We start from the raw sequence: 20,057 nt of genomic DNA, 5'->3' as shown, positions 1-20,057 counted from the left end.
GTCTCTTCCAACCCTAATCTTCTATGATTCTGTGAGAAAGAGAATCACAACAGCTGCATGCACTATAACCATTCTTCTGTAGTGTTCACGCCCAGTCACATTAAATTGGTGGATGAGACTCAGAAAGTGAAACTGACCAGCCTTGAGTGACAGTTCACTGTAAACAAAGACATCATGGTCTAGTGCAGGGGTGGCCAACCTGTGGCTCTGTAGCCACATGCGGCTCTTCAGAAGTTAATATGCGGCTCCTTGTATAGGCACCAACTCTGGGGCTGGAGCTACAGGCGCCAACTTTCCAATGTGCCAGGGGAGTGCTCACTGCTCAACCCCTGACTCTGCTATAGGCCCTGCCCCCACTCCACCCCTTCCCGCCCCCTCCCCTGAGCCTGCCGTGCCCTCGCTCCTCCCCCCCGAGAGCCTCCTGCACACCCCGAAACAGCTGATCGGGAGGTGCGGGGAGGTGCTGATTGGCTGGGCTGCTGGTGGGCGGGAGGTTTGGGAGCAGGGGGATCTGATGTGGGGGGGGGGGCTGCTGATGTATTACTGTGGCTCTTTGGCAATGTAAATTGGTAAATTCTGGCTCCTTCTCAGACTCAGGTTGGCCCCCCTGGTCTAGCAGTTAGAGTCTTGGCACTGCATTGCTGTGTGACCTTGAGCAAGTCACTTCACTTTTGTTTCCCTGCCCATCTTTTGGATATTATGACTGTAAGCTCATTGGGATGGGGTCTGTGTCTTAATATCATAGTGATGGAGTGTATCACAGGCCACCAGCACCTGCACACAAAACCCAACAACCAGAATGAGACCAGAGTATTACAGCCCACAGTTCTGTGCCATGGGCAGAGAACAGCATGAACCAATGTGCACCATTGGCCAAGGCCCCCACAATGGCAGGGAAGTGGTTAAGTGAGATATCCCCAGATAATCCTGGCAAGTTGGTACAGTACACAGTGGGGTGCGGATCCTGGTGCTACTGTATTACAAATTAATAATACTAAAGTGACCCACATTGTTAACATGCTTTCTGTGTTACAACCATTGTAGTTGTTCTACTCAAGACTAGAATAAACCTGCCTTTAATGGAACTCCTCAGCGTTATACCAGTGTATCTGAGAGCAGAATTCAGCCAATTGTACTGAAACGGGCAATCTCCCTTTTTAAAGGTAGGGTAAGATGCTTGGCTATAATTACATTGTAGGCTGTTGTGTTATCATGCCTGTGCATAGGCACCGACTTCTGCTCCTGCCGGTGGGTGCTTGACCCCCCCCTCTGCCCCTGGCCCCACTCCACCCCTTCCCCCATGTCCGCACCCTGCCCTTCCTCTTCTCACCCCTGCTCCGCCTCCACCCCATCCCCATTCCACCTCCTTCCCCAAGTCCCTGCCCCGCCTCCTGCCTTGAGCGGGCTATGTCCCTGCTCCTCCCTTTCCCTCCCAGAGCGCTGCCAAACAGCTGTTTGGTGGCAGGCAGAAGTGCTGGGAGGGAGCGGGAGGAGCAGGAACACGGCACGCTCAAGGGAGGAGGCAGGGAAGAGGCGAGGGGAGCTTGGCTGCCAGTGGGCCCAGAGCACCCACGCAGTCGGCGCCTATGTGCCTGTGCATGGACTGGCAAGACCTATGCCACACTCCTTGGCACCACAGACTTTGCAGACATATGAGTCAGCAGGATTATATGTAACTGATCCTGCAACTAAAACAACTACCTAGTACTTTTGTCTGTATTGCTTTTATTGTAAATAGGGGAAAACTCAAACAAAAGGATTAAAAAGAGAGAGAGAGAGAGAGAGAGAGAGAGAGAGAAAATTAGCATTATTGAAGCATAAGAAAAGTCCCTGGAGTCTCCTCGGCCATGTGACAGCTATATAATCTTTTGTCAAGTGTCTGGGTCAGGAAATAAAGTTCAGGCCCTTCTCAGCAGTGCTGCATATTGCATCTTTGTTACACGAGGGATTTGTCCTTTCATCCCTGAATGATCTTTACCTTTCACTTCTCCTTCATCCAGTAGAACCAGAATTAGCAAACAACAAAGCTTTACTTAGATTCACGGGTCATGGATTTAAGGCCACAAGGGACCACTGTGATCATTCTAGTCTGACCTCCTGCATGGCACAGGCCGTAGAACCTCACCCAGTAATTCCGGCATCAAGCCTATAACTTCTGATGGAGCTATAGCAGATGCTTTAGAAAGGGACCCAGTCTTGATTTAAAGATTAAAGATGGAGAATCCACCACGTCCCGTGGTGAGCTGTTCCAATTGTTCACCGTTAACATGTGTTGCCTTATTACATACACATTTAACAAATATTATTTTAAGATAATCTCATTATTTTTTTGCATGACTCTTATGGCTCAGTCCTACAATCCCTTATTCATATGAGTAGCCCTTACTCAGGTGAGTTAGTGTCATAGATTCCAGTGGAACTACTCGTGAGAGTGAGGGTTTGCCATACTGGGTAGTATTTGTATAGTGTTTCATACAAATTGTAAGTCAGAAGGCTTTGTAGAGTAGAGTTACAGTGATAAATAATTGTAACAGGAGAGCGAAATGAGCAGGGGCAAGGGAGAGGAGAATTTGTCAAGTGAGATATGAATTCTAATCTGATCTGTCTACCTACATAACTCTGTGCCTCCCCATAACCAATGTAGCGTCTAAGCACCTCCCAAGGCTATTTAAAAACAGAAATAGCAATTGGAATCTCACTCTCTTCTTCCCAGCCTATAGGCAGGGGCATCATTTGCATGGAGCAAGGGGACAGTTCCCACTCCCAACCTTGGTTTGCCCCCCAACTTTTCATAGGTCTATATGCTCCACTTCCCCATGAATTTGCCTGATACAATAGAATCACACACAATGTTCTATCCAATGACATAATTCCTCCCCGACACCCATCCAGGAATTTTTCTGAAATGATGGCCTTATCTGTAGGACAAATAGCTGGAGGGGGTTAGACTATGGGTATTTTGCCCTGGCTCCTGAACTGAATGGGCAGCCTGATGGGATGTTTGGGGATAGAGGTGTTACAATCTAAGCATTCAAAGTCAGACCCCCCAAAATAATTTGATTTTAAAAATTATTACATTTGGGTTCTTTTTATTTGCACTTATAGGGAGTTACAATGTCAAGCTATTCTCTACAACGATGAGGGATAAAAATTTACTTTACAAATAAAAAATGATTCTCGAGAAAAACCACCAAGTATTACGAGCATTGCCAGCACTGGTACTGTTATGGTCCAGGAGCAACAGCAGCAAAACAGGTGTAGGATTGATGTGACTGTCTGTAAACGCTTACCAAGGCTTGTGGTGGACTCTCCACCACGGGACATTTTTAAATCAAGGTAGGATGTTTTTCTAATAGAGATACTTTAGTTGAATCAGGAATTAATTCAGGGAAGTCCTATGGCTTGTGTTATGCCGGAGGTCAGACAAGATGATTGTAACAGTCTGTTCTGGCTTTATAATTTATTAATCATCCAGTAGATGCTCGACTGACCACAGGCCTGGTGTTGGAGAAATGACCCTCTATGGAAATAGAAACAGGTTTTTCCCTTTTAAATTTGCTCCCAAGCCCAACAGCATTATTTTGTCAGTTGCTTTAATGGGTACCCAAGGATTCCCCCAGTGCAAAGGAATCCATAGGTGGCATAGAGTTGAGATATCAAGTGCTACACACCTTTTTCCTGAGGAAGGGTGTGTGGCTGAAGGACTGTTGGCACAGCCACTTGGGGGCCCATTGCAGCTGGAAGCAAGTCAGAGAAAACCTAAAGCATAAAAGGTGAGGGATGAATTCTGAAGCCAACATGTTCAACCCTTGGTGCTGTAATGGTAACCGGGCCTACAAATGTACCATAATTGTGAGTTCAACTGGGGGGAAGTGGAGACAAGTTCATAAAATGTCACAGTAACCTACAAAAATAATGCTGGTGGGAAAAGATGCAAAAAGGGGCCCGACTGAATTAGTCCAAACAAAAAGGCCTCCTGATATAACTCAAGGCCTGTGTTATAATCATGCCTTGTAAACAAGAGCAGTATGGGTCCAGAAATTGATGAACCAAAATTGGGGTGTTGGAAATTAGGCCTGTTGGTGGACAAAATAATGACGGGATGGGCTATTCCACCTATCACTTCCCTTTGGGATCCTTAAAAAAAGAGACTTTAGGAAGAAAATTGGCAAAGGCAGATGCTGGCTGATTGAGGGAAAGAACAGTAAAAGAGTTTCACCATCCTGGCTGCCACTGTCTGCTAGTCCCCCAGATCCACCGTGACACCTTTGTGCTTTCATCATCCTGATCTTAAGAGATGTCCTGAGCAGACCGGGCCAGAGAGAGGGACCCAGATAACATCACCATCTCTACAGGCTCTGGTTAAATCCCTAACAACAGCTGGGATGTGAGACTATGTTGTCCACGCACCCTCCACCCCACCTGATGTACCTCGCCTCACGTGTACCCTGTTGCTTTCCCACCTCATTTCTTTTATTTTTCCCCCTATCCCTCTCCTTTTGCAGAAGAGTTTCATCAGAGTCTGGCTTAGCTGGCCAAAACTGCATCTTTGGCAACACTACTATAAGCCTGTGACCAGAAGGCAGCTCAAAGCAATGCCCCAAATAGCCTGTTACTGGTACAAGTTTGCCAGGTCTGAAAGTGGCTAATCAGACCATGTGCTGGCTGGACCTGTGTTTTTCCAGCAGTGAAATTACAAGTGAGAGTCAGCACCTGAGATAGAAGCTGCATTTTCTCTCATTGCTGTTCTTTTCTCTTCCCTTTTGTGTGTGCTGTCCTGAACCTAAGGACAGCCCCCCTGACTCGGACTATTAGGCTATATCGCCCTGAGGGGAGGTGCGATCTGTTGGACTTGGCCTCAAGGCCACAACGCCCCCCCACCCCGGGGTGATGGGGTGTACCTGTCCCATGACAACTGATGGAAAATGTGGACAATGACTGGGACCTGCTAAAATGCCCGTAGGAGGGAAGACCGACAACAGGACACCCCTTTTCTTTCATTGGTCAGTCGAGCTGGGCCGGGATGGAGACAGACAAGGTTCTAAAGTGGCTGCTGGAGAGTCAGCAACAGGAAGTGATGCAACAACACCAGCACCAAACCCAGCTGCCACAGCAGGCGACGTCACAGCAGCAGCAGGTGATGGAGAGCTGGTCGCCCAACAGCAGACCCAGCAGGAGCACTTGATCCAGCAGATGGTGCCACACTACTGCGGCCGGGCGGATCACCCTTTCCCACTCCAGTGGGGTCAGAGGCCAGGAACACCTTGACTGGCCTCCCAGTGGGGCTTATGAAGATGGGGCCCATTGATGACATTCTTTGTGACATTCGAGTGGGTCGTCCGCCACCACCGCCTGGTGGTTGTCGGAGCGCTGGGCTACCCTTCTGGTGGAGCTGGTCCGGTCTGCTTACTGGAACCTAGACCCCCAGGAGGCCTTGGATTACGGGAAAGTGAAGTCAGCCATCTTAGACCAGACTGGCATCAGTCCAGAGACATACTGCTGACGCTTCTGCTGGGAGTGATACCCACCCCAGTCCAGACCGAGGGCAGTAGCCCAGAGTCTCTGGGACTACTGTTGGCAATGGCTGGAACCGGAGAAGCAGACCAGAGTCCAAGTGGCTGAGATGGTGGCCCAAGAACAGTTTATCCAGATCCTCCCCAGTGGAGGGAAGAAATAGATACAGCGACACCAGGCAGTGACTCTTGCCAAGGCCGTCATGCTGATAGAGGATTAGTTGGCTGACAAAGGGTCAGAGCTGTGACCCTGTAAGCCAGAAGGCCCAGACAGACCAAACGGGACCCCAGCCAAGCTGGGAGATCCGTAATGACCATGTCTACCAAGTGATTAAAGACCCACAGACCAAGGAAGACTTCAGACAGTTGCTAGTTCCACAGAGGTTGTTGCGGGAACTCTTGGATCTAGCCCACTTGGTGCCCTGAGTGGGGCACCTGGGAAGGGAGAAGACCCTTCAGCGGCTGGCGTGAAGGTTCTTTTGGCTGGGTATACACCACAAAGTTAAGGACTACCGTGCCTCCTGCTCTGAGTGCCAATGAGCTGGCCCAAAGGGAATACCAAAGACACCCCTAATCCCGCTCCCCATGGTCAGAGTAACCGTTGAATGCAATGGCATGGACCTCGTGGGACCATTGGAGAAAAGCAGGGCAGGATATCGTTACCTCCTCATGGTTGTCAACTCTGTGATTCAGTATCCCGAGGTCGTCTCCTTACATCCAGCCACATCGCCTCAGAGGTCATGAAGATCTTTGCCAGGGTTGGAATACCATGGGAAATAGTGACAGACTAGTGCACCAATGTGTCATTGTGGCTAGTGGCCGAATTATGTTGCCTATTGAATATTCAGGCCCTCAGAACCTTGGTGTACCATGCCCAGATGGATGGTCTGGTTGAGAGTTCAACGGGACCCTGAAGGCAATGCTACGCAAATTCATGGGGGACGACCCGTGACACTAGGGCACACTGTTACCAGCCTTGTTGTTAGCAGTGCGGGAAGTCCCCCAAGCATCCACAGGCTTCTCCCCCTTCAAGTTTCTCAATGGGAGGCATCCCAGGGGCATCCTTGACCTCCTAAGGGAGAACTGGGAGGAACAAGAAACCCAGGTTATGGGGTCAGCCCACTTACATATTACAACTGCACAAATGGCTCCGAACGTGTGGGACCTTCGCCCAGGAGAACCTACTTCAGACGCAATGTACACAAGAGAGGCAGTACAACAGAGGGGCTGAGATACGTAACTTCGAGCGTGAAGACCAGGTCTTACTCTTGTTACCCTCCATGGAGTCCGAACTACTAGCTAAGTGGTAGGGTCCCTTTGAGGTGGCATGGCAGATAGGGCCCGTGGATTATGTAATCTGGTTGCCCAGGTAGCGAAAGGAGGTATGAACATATCATGTGAACCTCCTGAAAGCCTGGAAGGCCAATGAAGGCCTCCTGATTGCCCTTTGCCCTCTGAAACCAGAATTGGGGCCTCTAGTCAAGGGACATCTGGATACGAGTGTGACACTGCACCCCATATTCTTCACAGTGATATTATTATGATAGGTTTATGGCATAATTATGATGCATTTTGTACAAGGTAAGTCATGTTAGGTGTCATTGGAAAAGTTATGATTTGCTGGATATGATTATCCTATTTGTGTGCATGTATCATTTTTGTATCTGAACTTATGAATATTGACTATGTATCTGCATTTCAAATGTAGTTACACCTGGTAACGCCCACCAGACAAGATGCTTTCAGTCTAGATAGTGGGTGGGGAAGGGCCTATTCAGGGCAATGGCCATTAGGAAAAAAACAATAGGCCTTAGGAGAAGCTCATCTCCCACCTGGGGAGCCTTCCTGTGAACGCTACAGACAGCCTGTGAGTGAAGCTGCTATGACTCTACAAGGACATGTGACCAGGCCACCTGATGCTGGACTTCATCTTGGAATGTCAGTATTTTTCCATAGACTGGTCTGGGAACCAAGCTTGGAAACAAAGGGTTCCTGCCATATGCAAAAGCTACATAAAGCAGGGAGTGACATCATCTGTGGTTCTTCACTCCCCACCCAAGAAGACTCCGGGAAACACCTGAGGAACAAAGACTGACCTGGGGGGAAGTGCTGGACCCAGGCTAAAGGGATTTCTAGCCTGTGAATGAAGCACCTAGGGATTCCAAGCTGTAAAGCAAGTGCAGCTCGCCCTTTAAGGAGCTGCAGCTTGTTTGTATCATTTCTAAGAGTGAGAATCTGCTAATTCAATGGCTCTCAAACTTTTTTACTGATGACCCCTTTCACATAGCAAGTCTCTGAGTGCGACCCCCCTTATCAATGAAAACACTTTTTAATATATTTAACACCATTATAAATGCTGGAGGCAAAGCGGGGCTTGGGGTGGAGGTTGACAGCTCGTGACCCCCCAAGTAATAACCTTGCGACCCCCTGAGGGGTCCCAACCCCCAGTGTGAGAACCCCTGTGCTAATTCATATCCAATCTAGCTAGTATATTAAGCTTAGTTGGCATTTTTTGTTTATTTGCTAGGTAATCTGCTTTGATCTGTTTGCTATCACTTATAATCACTTAAATCTATCTTTTGTAGTTAATAAACGTGTTTTGTTTTAATCTAAACCAGTGATCTTTGACTGGAGTGCTTGTGGAAAATCCCTGCTTGGTTACCACAAGTGTGCATTGTCCTCTTCACATTGAGGGAGAGGCGGACCGGGTGTTAAACCCATATACTGGCCACATTTGACCAGGGCAGGACGTACTGCTCTGGGGCCTAGGCTGGGAGGCTGGTGGTTAGAGAGCCTGCATGTGACTGCAGCTGGGTGTGTCCCTACCTGTGTGAATGCTGGTGAAAGTGCAGGCTGGAGGGCTTTGCAACTTGTCACAGCAGCACAGTGTGAGAAGGAGCCCAGGCTGGGGGGGTCAGGGGGCTCAGTGGTATCCCAGTTCCAGGTGGCACCCCAGGGGGAACCGGTCACAACAAAGCCCATGACAATTGGCCAAGAGCTCAACCCCAAGCAGCAGGAACAGCTACGTGGCTAGTGCAGGCCTTCTCAGAGGTCGTGTTGTCCCACCCAGGGTGGACAAATGTAATGAGCCACCACATCACCAGGTCAGATATGCAACCACCACTGGCCCCTCTCTAAGAAGATATGGAGAGCCATCCAGAAAGAGCTAGAGATGATCCTGGGGGTTGTGGAGGAATCACTGAGTGAGTGGCAGAGCTCAATAGTCTTTGTTCCTAAATCAGACGGGGCCATCCAATTTGCATTGACTTCTGGAAAGTCAACGCTATTTTCCAATTTAACGCCTACCCAATGGCCCTGCCCAACCGTTCCAGGAGCTCTTCTACTTGGGACAAGTTCCTCTCCACCCTAGATTTGACCAAAGGGTATTGGCAAATACCGCTGAGGCGAAACTCATGGGCAAAGACAGCCTTCCCTAGGCCATTTGGCCTGTTCCAATTCATGATAATACTGTTCGGGCTGCATGGGGCAGCTGCCACATTCCAGTGGCTGATGAACTAGATACTGCAGCCACATGATCAGTATGCTGCGGCCTAAATCAACAATATTGTGATCTACAGTGCCAGCTGGAAAGACCACCTCACCAACGTGCTGCAAGCCCTCAAGGAAGCCCTCAACTGTCACTTTGGGCAAAGGGAGGTGACCTACTTGGGGTACACAGTGGAGGAGGAAAGTTACAGCCCTTGGCAGATAAAGTACCTGGTGGTGTGGGCCCTGTTTACGGGTCCTAGACACCATTTGACCCTTCTCCTCTCTCCATGGTATAATAAAAGAGCTAATTTAGATTCAGTTGAGAGTCTTGTTACGTGCTGCAGAGCTGAAATCACTGATACCTCGGTCTAAGTATTAGACCTACTTTGGGATAGCGCCTCTATTGCAAGAGACTGCCCCGTGTGCGCCAGCAGTGAGGCTCCCCCACTAACAGCTGAAATCACTGAAGGCTGTGTTAAGTGGGGGACCCTGAAGATATCTTGGCAAGTGGCTAGCAGGGAGGCTGGTGGAGAGGGCCAGAGCAGAGCCCCGCAGAGTGGCGCAGCAATCGGCCGTTGGGGCGACGAGCGAGTGGCCGAGCAGCAGAGCGTGTAAGGTGCTTCCTTACCCCATTCCACCCAGGGTGGGAGGTGAACTCTGTGGATGAACCTCTGAACTCTGGGGCTGCACTGGCCAAGGACCGCAACGGTGAGTAGGGTACAAAGTAGGGATGGGCGAGTTAAAGGGACTTTTGGGTTGCTGGACTTAAGAACTTGAGGGGAAAAGGACACTGCCCAACTTACTTAGGGGTGGGTCTTTTGCTCATGGTTTATGTTTATGAACCCTAGTTGCAGTGTTTTCCCAAATTAATGTTGTTACTTCCCTCCTTTTATTAAAAGTTTTTGCTACACTCAGACTCTGTGCTTGCGAGAGGGGAAGTATTGATTTGGGGATCTGTCTGAATTAGCAACAATTATACACGTAGAGGACAATTATATGAATTAGAAGAAATTTGGACCCAGTTTCTTGATAGATTTGTATAAAATATGATGAGACAGCGCAAATAATGCCAGACTTCCATTCCACATGTCCTCTCTGATTTTTCACTCCTTCCCCCATCACCTCTTCCCCTTTTTGCCTATTTGATTTTGTCGTCTTTTTCTTAATTGTTCCCCCCTCCCTAGCATGAAGTGTCTGAACTCTGGTCTGATTTTTGTATTGGCTGGTCTTGCAGCTTTGACAAGTTGTAAAGTTGCGTAATTACAGAATTTCATTGGCTAGGCTGTGAATATTTAACATATTCATAAACGATCTGGAAAAAGGGGTAAACAGTGAGGTGACAAAATTTGCAGATGATACAAAACTGCTCAAGATAGTTAAGTCCCAGGCAGACTGCGAAGAGCTACAAAAGGATCTCATGAAACTGGGTGACTGGGCAACAAAATGGCAGATGAAATTTAATGTTGATAAATGCAAAATAATGAACATTGGAAAACATAATCTTAACTGTACATATACAATGATGGGGTCTACATTACCTGTTACCACTCAAGAAAGATCTTGGAGTCATTGTGAATAGTTCTCTGAAATCATCCATTCAATGTGCAGCGACAGTCAAAAAAGCGAACAGAATGTTGGGAATCATCAAGAAAGTGATAGATAATAAGACAGAAAATATCATATTGCCTCTATATAAATCCATGGTACGCCCACATCTTGAATACTGTGTGCAGATGTGGTCACCCCATCTCAAAAAAGATATATTAGAATTGGAAAAGGTTCAGAAAAGGGCAATAAAAATGATTAGGGGTATGGAATGGCTTCCGTATGAGGAGAGATTAATAAGACTGGGACTTTTCAGCTTGGAAAAGAGGCGACTAAGGGGGGATATGATAGAGGTCTATAAAATCATGATTGGTATAGAGAAAGTAAATAAGGAAGTGTTATTTACTCCTTCTCATAATACAAGAACAAGGGGTCACCAAATGAAATTAATAGGTAGCAGGTTTAAAACAAACACAAGAAAGTATTTTTGCATGCAATGCACTGTCAACCTCTGGAACTCCTTGCCAGAGGGTGTTGTGAAGGCCAATACTATAACGGGGTTCAAAAGGGAGCTAGATAGATTCATAGAAGATAGGTCCATCAATGGCTATTAGCCAGGATGGGCAGGAATGGTGTCCCTAGCCTCTGTTTGCCAGAGGCTGGAAATGGGAGACGGGGTGGATCACTTGATGATTCTGTTGATGATACCTGTTCTGTTCACTCCCTCTGGGGCACCTGCCATTGGCCACTGTCAGAGGACAGGATACTGGGCTTGATGGACCTTTGGTCTGACCCAGTATGGCCGTTCTTATGTGAAATGAGCAGCATTTGGTGACATATACAGGCAGTAAGGCAGTTATTTTTTTGGCATTTCTATTGTTTTCTTTATGAAAATTAATTTTAAAAAAAATCCCAAAAAGAAAACCTCCCTTATTGTGATAGACTGAAGGAGCTCTAGCTATTTAGTTTAACAAAGAGAAGGTTGACGGTGACGTGATCACAGATCATAAATATCTACACAGGGAACAAATATTTGATAATGGGCTCTGCAGACAAAAGGTCTAACATGCCACAGTGGCTGAAAGTTGAAGCAAGACAAATTCAGATTGGGAATAAGGTGTAAATTTCTAACAGGGAGGGTAATTAACCATTGGAACAATTTGCCGGGGGTTGTGGTGGCGTCTCTATCACTGGAAATTTTTACATCAATATTGGCTGTTTTTCTAAAATCTCTGCTCTAGTAACGATTTGGGCTAAGTCTTGTGGCCTGTGTTATACATGATGTCAGACTAGATGATTGCAAGGCCAGAAGAGTCCATGGTAATCTATGACTCAAACAAGTTTTTTTCCCCCCCCTTTAGAATAATAGAATATCAGGTTTGGAAGGGACCTCAGGAGGTCATCTAGTCCAACCCCCTGCTCAAAGCAGGACCAATCCGCAACTAAATCATCCTAGCCAGGGCTTTGTCAAGCCAGACCTTAAAAACCTCTAAGGATGGGGATTCCACCACCTCCCTATGGAACCCATTCCAGTGCTTCACCACCCTCCTAGTGAAATAGTGTTTCCTAATATCCAACCTAAACCTCCTCCACTGCAATTTGAGACCATTACTCCTTGTTCTGTCATCTGCTACCTCTGAGAACAGTCTAGATCCATCCTCTTTGGAACCCCCTTTCAGGTAGTTGAAAGCAGCTATCAAATCCCCCCTCATTCTTCTCTTCTGCAGACTAAACAATCCCAGTTCCCTCAGCCTTTCCTCATAAGCCATGTGCTCCAGCCCCCTAATCATTTTTGTTGCCCTCCGCAGGACTCTTTCCAATTTTTCCACATCCTTCTTGTAGTGTGGGACCCAAAACTGGACACAGTACTCCAGATGAGGCCTCACCAATGTCGAATAGAGGGGAATGATAACATCCCTCGATCTGCTGGCAATGCTCCTACTTATACAGCCCAAAATGCCATTAGCCTTCTTGGCAACAAGGGCACACTGTTGACTCATATCCAGCTTCTCATCCACTGTAATCCCTAGGTCCTTTTCTACAGAACTGCTGCCTAGCCCCTCGGTCCCTAGTCTGTAGCAGTGCATGGGATTCTTCCGTCCTAAGTGCAGGACTCTGCACTTGTCCTTGTTAAACCTCATCAGGTTTCTTTTGGCCCAATCCTCTAATTTGTCTAGGTCCCTCTGTATCCTATCCCTACCCTCCAGCATATCTACCAGTCCTCCCAGTTTAGTGTCATCTGCAAACTTGCTGAGGGTGCAATCCAGGCCATCGTCCAGATCATTAATGAAGATATTGAACAAAACCAGCCCCAGGACCGACCCTTGGGGCACTCCGCTTGATACCAGCTGCCAACTAGACATGGAGCCTGTAGACGAGCCCTTCCTTGCTCATGGTACAAATCAGTCAGAGACCAGTCTTTTGCAAACCCCAGTGCCTTTTATTTCCCTGCGTGCGTTTCCACCACCACCTATATACAGTTCTGTACACTTCAATATTACTCAGGTAGCCACCTGGGGAACAGCTAGCTCCTGTAGCTAGGTGGGACCAGCAATCCCTAACTCCTCCCTTTCCTGTTCCTTCCTGCCAGCTTTATAGGCCTCCCCCCCCAAAGCTCACAGGTGATCACCTTGCAGCCCTTTAATGAGCCACACCCTGTCAGCTCCAATTACTTCCCCTTAATGGGAGCTGAGCTAGCAGGAGCTGAGTTAACAGGGGCTGGTTCAGTGCCTCTTAGGCCAGCACCCTGTTACAGAGCCATTGATCACTACCCGTTGAGCCCGACGATCTAGCCAGCTTTCTATCCACCGTATAGTCCATTCATCCAGCCCATACTTCTTTAACATGCTGGCAAGAATACTGTGGGAGACGGTATCAAAAGCTTTGCTAAAGTCAAGGAATAACACGTCCACGGCTTTCCCCTCATCCACAGAGCCAATTATCTCCTCATAGAAGGCAATTAGGTTAGTCAGGCATGACTTGCCCTTGGTGAATCCATGCTGACTGTTCCTGATCACTTTCCTCTCCTCTAAGTGCTTCAGAATTGATTCCTTGAGGACCTGCTCCATGATTTTTCCAGGGACTGAGATGAGGCTGACTGGCCTGTAGTTCCCCGGATCCTCCTTCTTCCCTTTTTTAAAGATGGGCACTACATTAGCCTTTTTCAACCATCCGGGACCTCCCCCGATCGCCATGAGTTTTCAAAGATAATGGCCAATGGCTCTGCAATCACATCCGCCAACTCGTTTAGCACCCTCGGATGCAGCGCATCCGGCCCCATGGACTTGTGCTCGTCCAGTTTTTCTAAATAGTCCCGAACCACTTCTTTCTCCACAGAGGGCTGGTCACCTCCTCCCCATACTGTGCTGCCCAGTGCAGCAGTCTGGGAGCTGACCTTGTTCGTGAAGACAGAGGCAAAAAAAGCATTGAGTACATTAGCTTTTTCCACATCCTCTGACACTAGGTTGCCTCCCCCATTCAGTAAGGGGCCCACACTTTCCTTGACCTTCTTTCTTGTTACTCTTAACATCCCTTGCTAGCTGCAACTCCAAGTGTGATTTGGCCTTCCTGATTTCACTCCTGCATGCCTGAGCAATATTTTTATACTCCTCCCTGGTCATTTGTCCAATCTTCCACTTCTTGTCAGCTTCTTTTTTGCATTTAAGATCAGCAAGGATTTCACTGTTAAGCCAAGCTGGTCGCCTGCCATATGTACTATTCTTTCTACACATCGGGATGGTTTGTTCCTGCAACCGCAATAAGAGACTCTCTACAGCTAAAAGGAAAGGGAACAAGGGATATTGTTAAGGCTTTCATTTGACTTAATATTTGCCACTACAAATGCTTTAACTGTTTTCTCTTCTTTTCTGTAGCATTAAGAAAAGGTTAAACATTTTAATGATATTTGCCATGGTACTAAGCAAGGTAAGTCTCTGTAAACCAAATCCCAAACCTTCGTTAAAAGTGTTTAATGCTGGACAGTGACAGGATCAGGTTAGCACCTTTGACTCTGTTGTGTGATGGGATTTATCCCCCATACTGGCAGAGAAAGAGTTAACTGAAACCAGAGAGCAATTAGCACTCCTGGTTGCACCTCCAGGGTGGGTCAGACCCAATTCTGGATTAGGACCAGCTGGTGAGGAGTTGGGTGTCTAAATGAAGGATGAGTACCAGCTGAGGATACGGTTGCCAGGTGTTTGTTTTTTGACCAGAATGCCTGGTCAAAAATAGACCCTGGCAACTCCGTTAAAAGTCCGGTCGGCGGTGCAGCGGGGCTAAGGCAGGCTCCCTGTCTGCTCCGTGTGGCTCCTGGAAGCAGAGGCATGTCCCCCCTCTGGCTCCCATGTGTAGGGGCAGCCAAGGGGCTCCGCATGCTGTCTCTGCCCCAAGTGCCAGCTCTGCAGCTCCCATTGGTCGGGAACCACGGGCAATGGGAGCAGTGTGGGCTGTGCCTGAGGATGGGGCAGTGCACAGAGCCACCTGGCTGCACCTCCACCTAGAAGCCGGAGGGGGGACATGCTGCTGCTTCCGGGAGCTGCTTGAGGTAAGCACCGCCTGGAGCCTGCACACCAACCCCCTCCCGCGCCCCAAACCCCTGCCCCAGCCCTGATCCCCCTCCCACCCTCTGAACCCCTCAATCCCAGCCCTTAGCCCCTCCTGCATCCCAACCCCTCATCCCCAGTCCCACCCCAGAGCCCACACCGACAGCTGGAGCCCTCACCCCCCCTCCCTGCACCCCAATCCCCTACCCCAGCTCTGATTCACCTCCTGCCCTCCGAACCCCTTGGTCCCAGCCTGGAGCACCTTCCTGCACCCCAAGCTCTCATCCTCAACCCCCCTCCCCGAGTCTGCACCCCCAGCTGGAGTCCTCACCCCACCCTGCACCCCAACTTTCTGCCCCAGTGTAGAGCCCCTCCCGCACTCTGAACCCCTCAGCCCCAGCCTGGAGCCCCCTCCTGCACCCCAAATCCCTCATCCCTGACCCCAGCCGGAGCCCTCCCCTCCTCCCCCACATCCCAACCCACTGCCTCAGCCTGGTGAAAATAAGCGAGTGAGTGAGGGTGGGGCGAGCGAGCGACAGAGGGAGTGATCTGGGGGGCAGGGCCTCAGAGAAGGGGCAGGGTGGGGGCTTAAGGGGGCGGGTGCAAGGGTGTTCGGTTTTGTGCGAGTAGAAAGTTAGCAACCCTAGCTGAGGAGTTGAGTGGCTACGCCCTTCAGGGCCACAGAGGAGAGGCTTGGGGGAGCATGGCCCTTGGGAGCTGCTCCTGAGACAGGCGTTCTGGCAAAGGACAGGAGAGACACGGGGAAGCTACAGGGGTGGAGGCAGCCTTGACACAAAGGCAGGTTGGGTTTCCAGAAGAAAGAGACATGGACACACACAGACTTGGGAGAGGCGGACAGGAGCTGGAAGAAGAAGCTGCAGAACCCAGGAAGGGGAGAAAAGCTGGTGCAGGAGTGAGCCCAGGGAGGGCCTGGGGAAAAGGGCCCAGAGACAGGCTGAGGCAGGAGGTGGGCCAGCGAGGCAGTGAGGAGTCTGAGGAAGCAGAGCTTAGCTGCTTATATAGGCTCCCTGGCCTGCAACCCAGAATAGAGGGAGGGCCCCTAGGTTTCCTTCCCAGCCACTGGGCAGCTGGTGTGACAGAGTCCCCCAAGACAAGGAGTATAAAGACTGTTGGGCCCAGCGCTGGGCTGAAGCCCTGGCATAAGGTCATTGGATTGGGGGGGGGGGGGGGGGGAGAGCTCTCTGCTATCCCAAAGGGACAGGGCTGAATGTGACCGGGGTGGAGGACCAAGCCATGAAAAGAAGCAGACCACTGCAAGGTTGGAGAGAGGCTGGTGCCAGAGGAGAAGCTTGCTATGCCATACGTGGCCATGAGAGGGGCGTGCTGGCTGGTGAGTCACTCTTCTACATACTGTTTAAAGCAGTGGAATTCAGGAGGTAGTTTCTACCTGCTGCAGGTGGCCATGTGTACACAACAGGGACCACATTGCTCCCAGTCCATGGCATGGAATGGGCATGTTTTGCCATTAGGTTTGTCAAGACCCCAGACATAGGGAAACATTCGAGCTTCTCACCGTGCCAGACAGCTGCTCTCTCTGTTCCCATTGCAGCAGTGTCACCTTCTTCTGCTTTACCTCTTTACATCTCAGGCCATTCAGAGATTCAAGTCTAGAAGGGACCACTGTGACCTCCTGTATAACACAGTCCAGAGACTGTCCCTGTATTGATTCTGGTTTGAACTAGAGCAGATCTTTTAGAAAACACCCAATCTTGATTTAAACATTGCGGGTGATGGAGCATCCACCCCTGGTAAATTGTTCCAGTGCTTAAGTGCCCTCGCTGTTAAAATTTACACCAGGGGTCTCAAACTCAATTTGCCTTAAGGCCAGGGCCAGTCTCCAACTCCTCCCAGCGGGCCAATCATGTCACTGAAGATGGTGTTCAGACAAGAAAACGTTTATATTGTATTGTTTATTTCAAATTTCTTAGAAATAATAAAACTGTCACACAACTTTATACGATTCTTCGCCTGCCAGAGAGTTTTTAGTGTTTGCCAGACACCTGGCAACGCTTCAGTTCTGTCAGTTTGTTGCTGTTTGGCCTCAGTGACTGAGCAGTTGAAACCTTCAGGATTGCAGCAAGGTGTGCAGCAGAGAGTTGTGTTCGGTATTTTGACTTGTTTATAGTCGTTGTGGGGGAAAAAGTGATGCCGCCTCCATGGCTGACTCTGCCTGGCAACTAATGATGCTGCCTCCAATGCTGACTCTGCCCAGCAACTAGTGATGGTATCGCTGTCCCTCTCCCCCAGCCAATGGGAGCTACGGGAGGCGGCGCCTACAGCGAACATTGCCGGCAGCTTGTCTGCCTGTGTCTCTCCTCCACGGGCCACAGTGGGGAGGTTCTCGGGCCGCGGGTGGCCCCGGGCCTGGAGTTTGAGACCCCTGCTTTACACCTTTCTTTTCAGTCTGAATTTGTCTAGTGTCAAGTTCCAGCTGTTGGAGCGTGCAGTGCACCCTCCCCGGGAATCTGGGGAGCGTGACCGGCGTTCTCTCGCAGCCGACCGCAGGTAACGTCTTCCAATGGCTAAATCTACATGGAAGAAATCCCAGTCTCCAATCTTCAGGTTCCAGGGGCCCCCCTAGCCAGGGGCATGCTGCGCACAAAGGGGGGCACAGCAGGTGCCCTCCAAAGACAGTGACATTTCACTGCCTGCACCTGTCTATCTGCAAAGAGTGGCCTAAATTGCCCCCTCTCTCTTTGTGGTGCTCCACATTTCCAGACTGCGGGCAGGTGCTCTTCGGGGATGCTGTGTCTCGTTACTGAAGAGTCAGTTAAATCAGCCAGTGAAACCCAGGCTTCTGAGCTTTATTGATCACTTCGGCACTGCAGGGGCAGCCACATGGCGCTGACTAAGGCCCTCGTCCTGCAAACACTGACGCATGAGCCTAAGCATCTGCGGCACGTGGGCCACACGAAATCAGTTCAGTATAAAACCTGGGCTCAGCCCTTCAGGGAAGAGCTCTTCTTTTGTCGGCCCAAAGTCCTGGACAAGAAGCTAAGGAGTTACTGGGGACTAGTACAGAAACAGTGCCAGTTTGCTTTGGATGTAGTCTCTGTGGGTACATCTACAGAGCAAAAAACCCCACGTCAGCGAGTCTGAACTTGGGTCTACCGACTTGGACTTGCTTTACGGCCCTAAAAATAGCCATGTCGTGGTTCCTGCTCAGGCTGGAGCTCGGGCTCCGAAGCTGGGGACGGGGTAGTTTTCAGAGCCTGGGCTCCAGCACTGTAGCATGAGCCCTGCAAACCTGTCTGTAGACCTGGGCTCTGAGACTTGCTGCTGCAGGTGTTTATTTTGCAGTGTAGACGTACCCTATATGGGGAGAGATGGAACAGTAAAGCTAAGCTGCTGCCTCTGCAGTCCCAGCTGGGCAGTGGCTAAGGCAGGAGGACAATTTCCATTTACTTCTAGCCCCTAGACTGAAAGCTCTCTGGAGCCAGAGCTGCCCACCCCGTTGCCTTCTGAAGTGCCAAGCACACTGTGGGTACCTAACAAGTAATGTTGAGCCAATGAGTCACTCCAGTTGGCACCATTATGCAGGACACAGGGTCATTCTGTCAGCACTGGGTGTTAAAAGATGGACACTACGATCCACTCTAGTCACTCATGGGGCTGTAGGAGCAGCCACTGGGAGCGGGAGGAGAGTTCTCAACAAGAATATTTCACAAAGCCCCTACCCACGTGCAAAATCTCTAGCACAGAGGCCAGGTAGAAAGGGCTGTGGGATAAAGTGGTTTGTTGCCTGTACAATGCCCAGACATGTCAGCAGGTGGGATTCCAGTCTAATGGTGATCTCATTTCTATAGCATCTTTGATCCAGGAGGGTCCAATGGATCTGTGGCCACATTCTCTCTTGGTGTAAATGCATAAAACTCCACTGATGTCAATGGAGCTCTGTACTTACACCCACAGAGAACTCATTTAAAAGATAGAATCATTTTTCCCAACCACTGAAATGCAGCCACCTCTGGGGTGGATTAGGGCAGTATTTGAATAGCACAGAGCACCAGTTTTAGAATAATACATGATGTTTAAATTACTGGGGCAGTTAAGGTAGATGGCATGTCACACACTATGGGAATTCAGGCAGTAGCCTAGGGCTAACACCTTAGAAATACAGGGATCCAATAAGATAAAGTGAGTCGATCAAAATACACATCACTAGGCAGACAGAGTCGCTGTCTCACCATAAACATCCAATGTTTAGAGTAAATGACGCCGTCCCAATCTGCCATCCCAGAATGCAGGACACTAGCTGCCGAGTTTAGGTCCATGGTGCACCTTGCCTAAGAGCTCACAGAGCGTTGGCTGTAATTACCTCTTGGAGGGGAAGTTTCTACCTACCCCTGGAATGGAGCGATTGGCTTATCCCCCGATGCAGGCTGATTTATGCCAGTTATTGATGTTTAGCGTTTTTTAAGATTTTGTATTTGAGGCCTGTGATGGGGTGTTTACCTCACACAAGGCAGAGCAGGTTAAATTAGACTAATTAACCTGAAGGGCTGCACCTGAGGGAGAGCCAGGGCTTGAGAGGCTGAGAAGGAACAGGGAAGTGGGGGGGCTGACATAAAGTCAGGAAGTTCCCAGCAGAAATGGGGTTGGGTTGGTAAATGGTAGGAAGGGTCTAGGGAGAGAGCAGCTGGGTCTGGAAGAAGGCAGATCACAGTTGCTAGACATAGGGTCTCTGGACTGGAACCCAGAGTACAGAGTGGGCCTAGGTTCCACTACCAGCATCTAGGACAGGGGTGGGCAAATATTTTGGGCTGAGGGCCACATCTGGGTGGGGAAATTGTATGCAGGGCTGGGGCAGGGGGTTGGGGTGTGGTGTGCAGGAAGGGGCTCAGGGCAAGGGATTGGGGCAGAGGTGGGGTGTGGGGTATATGAGGGGGCTCAGGGAAGGTGATTGGGGTGCAGGAAGGGTGTGAAGTGCAGGCAGGGGGCTCAGGGC

The sequence above is a fragment of the Terrapene carolina genome, unplaced genomic scaffold (assembly GCF_002925995.2).
Source record: "Terrapene carolina triunguis isolate 2854851 unplaced genomic scaffold, T_m_triunguis-2.0 Scaffold165, whole genome shotgun sequence".
Classification (NCBI taxonomy): Eukaryota; Metazoa; Chordata; order Testudines; family Emydidae; genus Terrapene; species Terrapene triunguis.
This window is presented reverse-complemented; position numbering follows the sequence as displayed.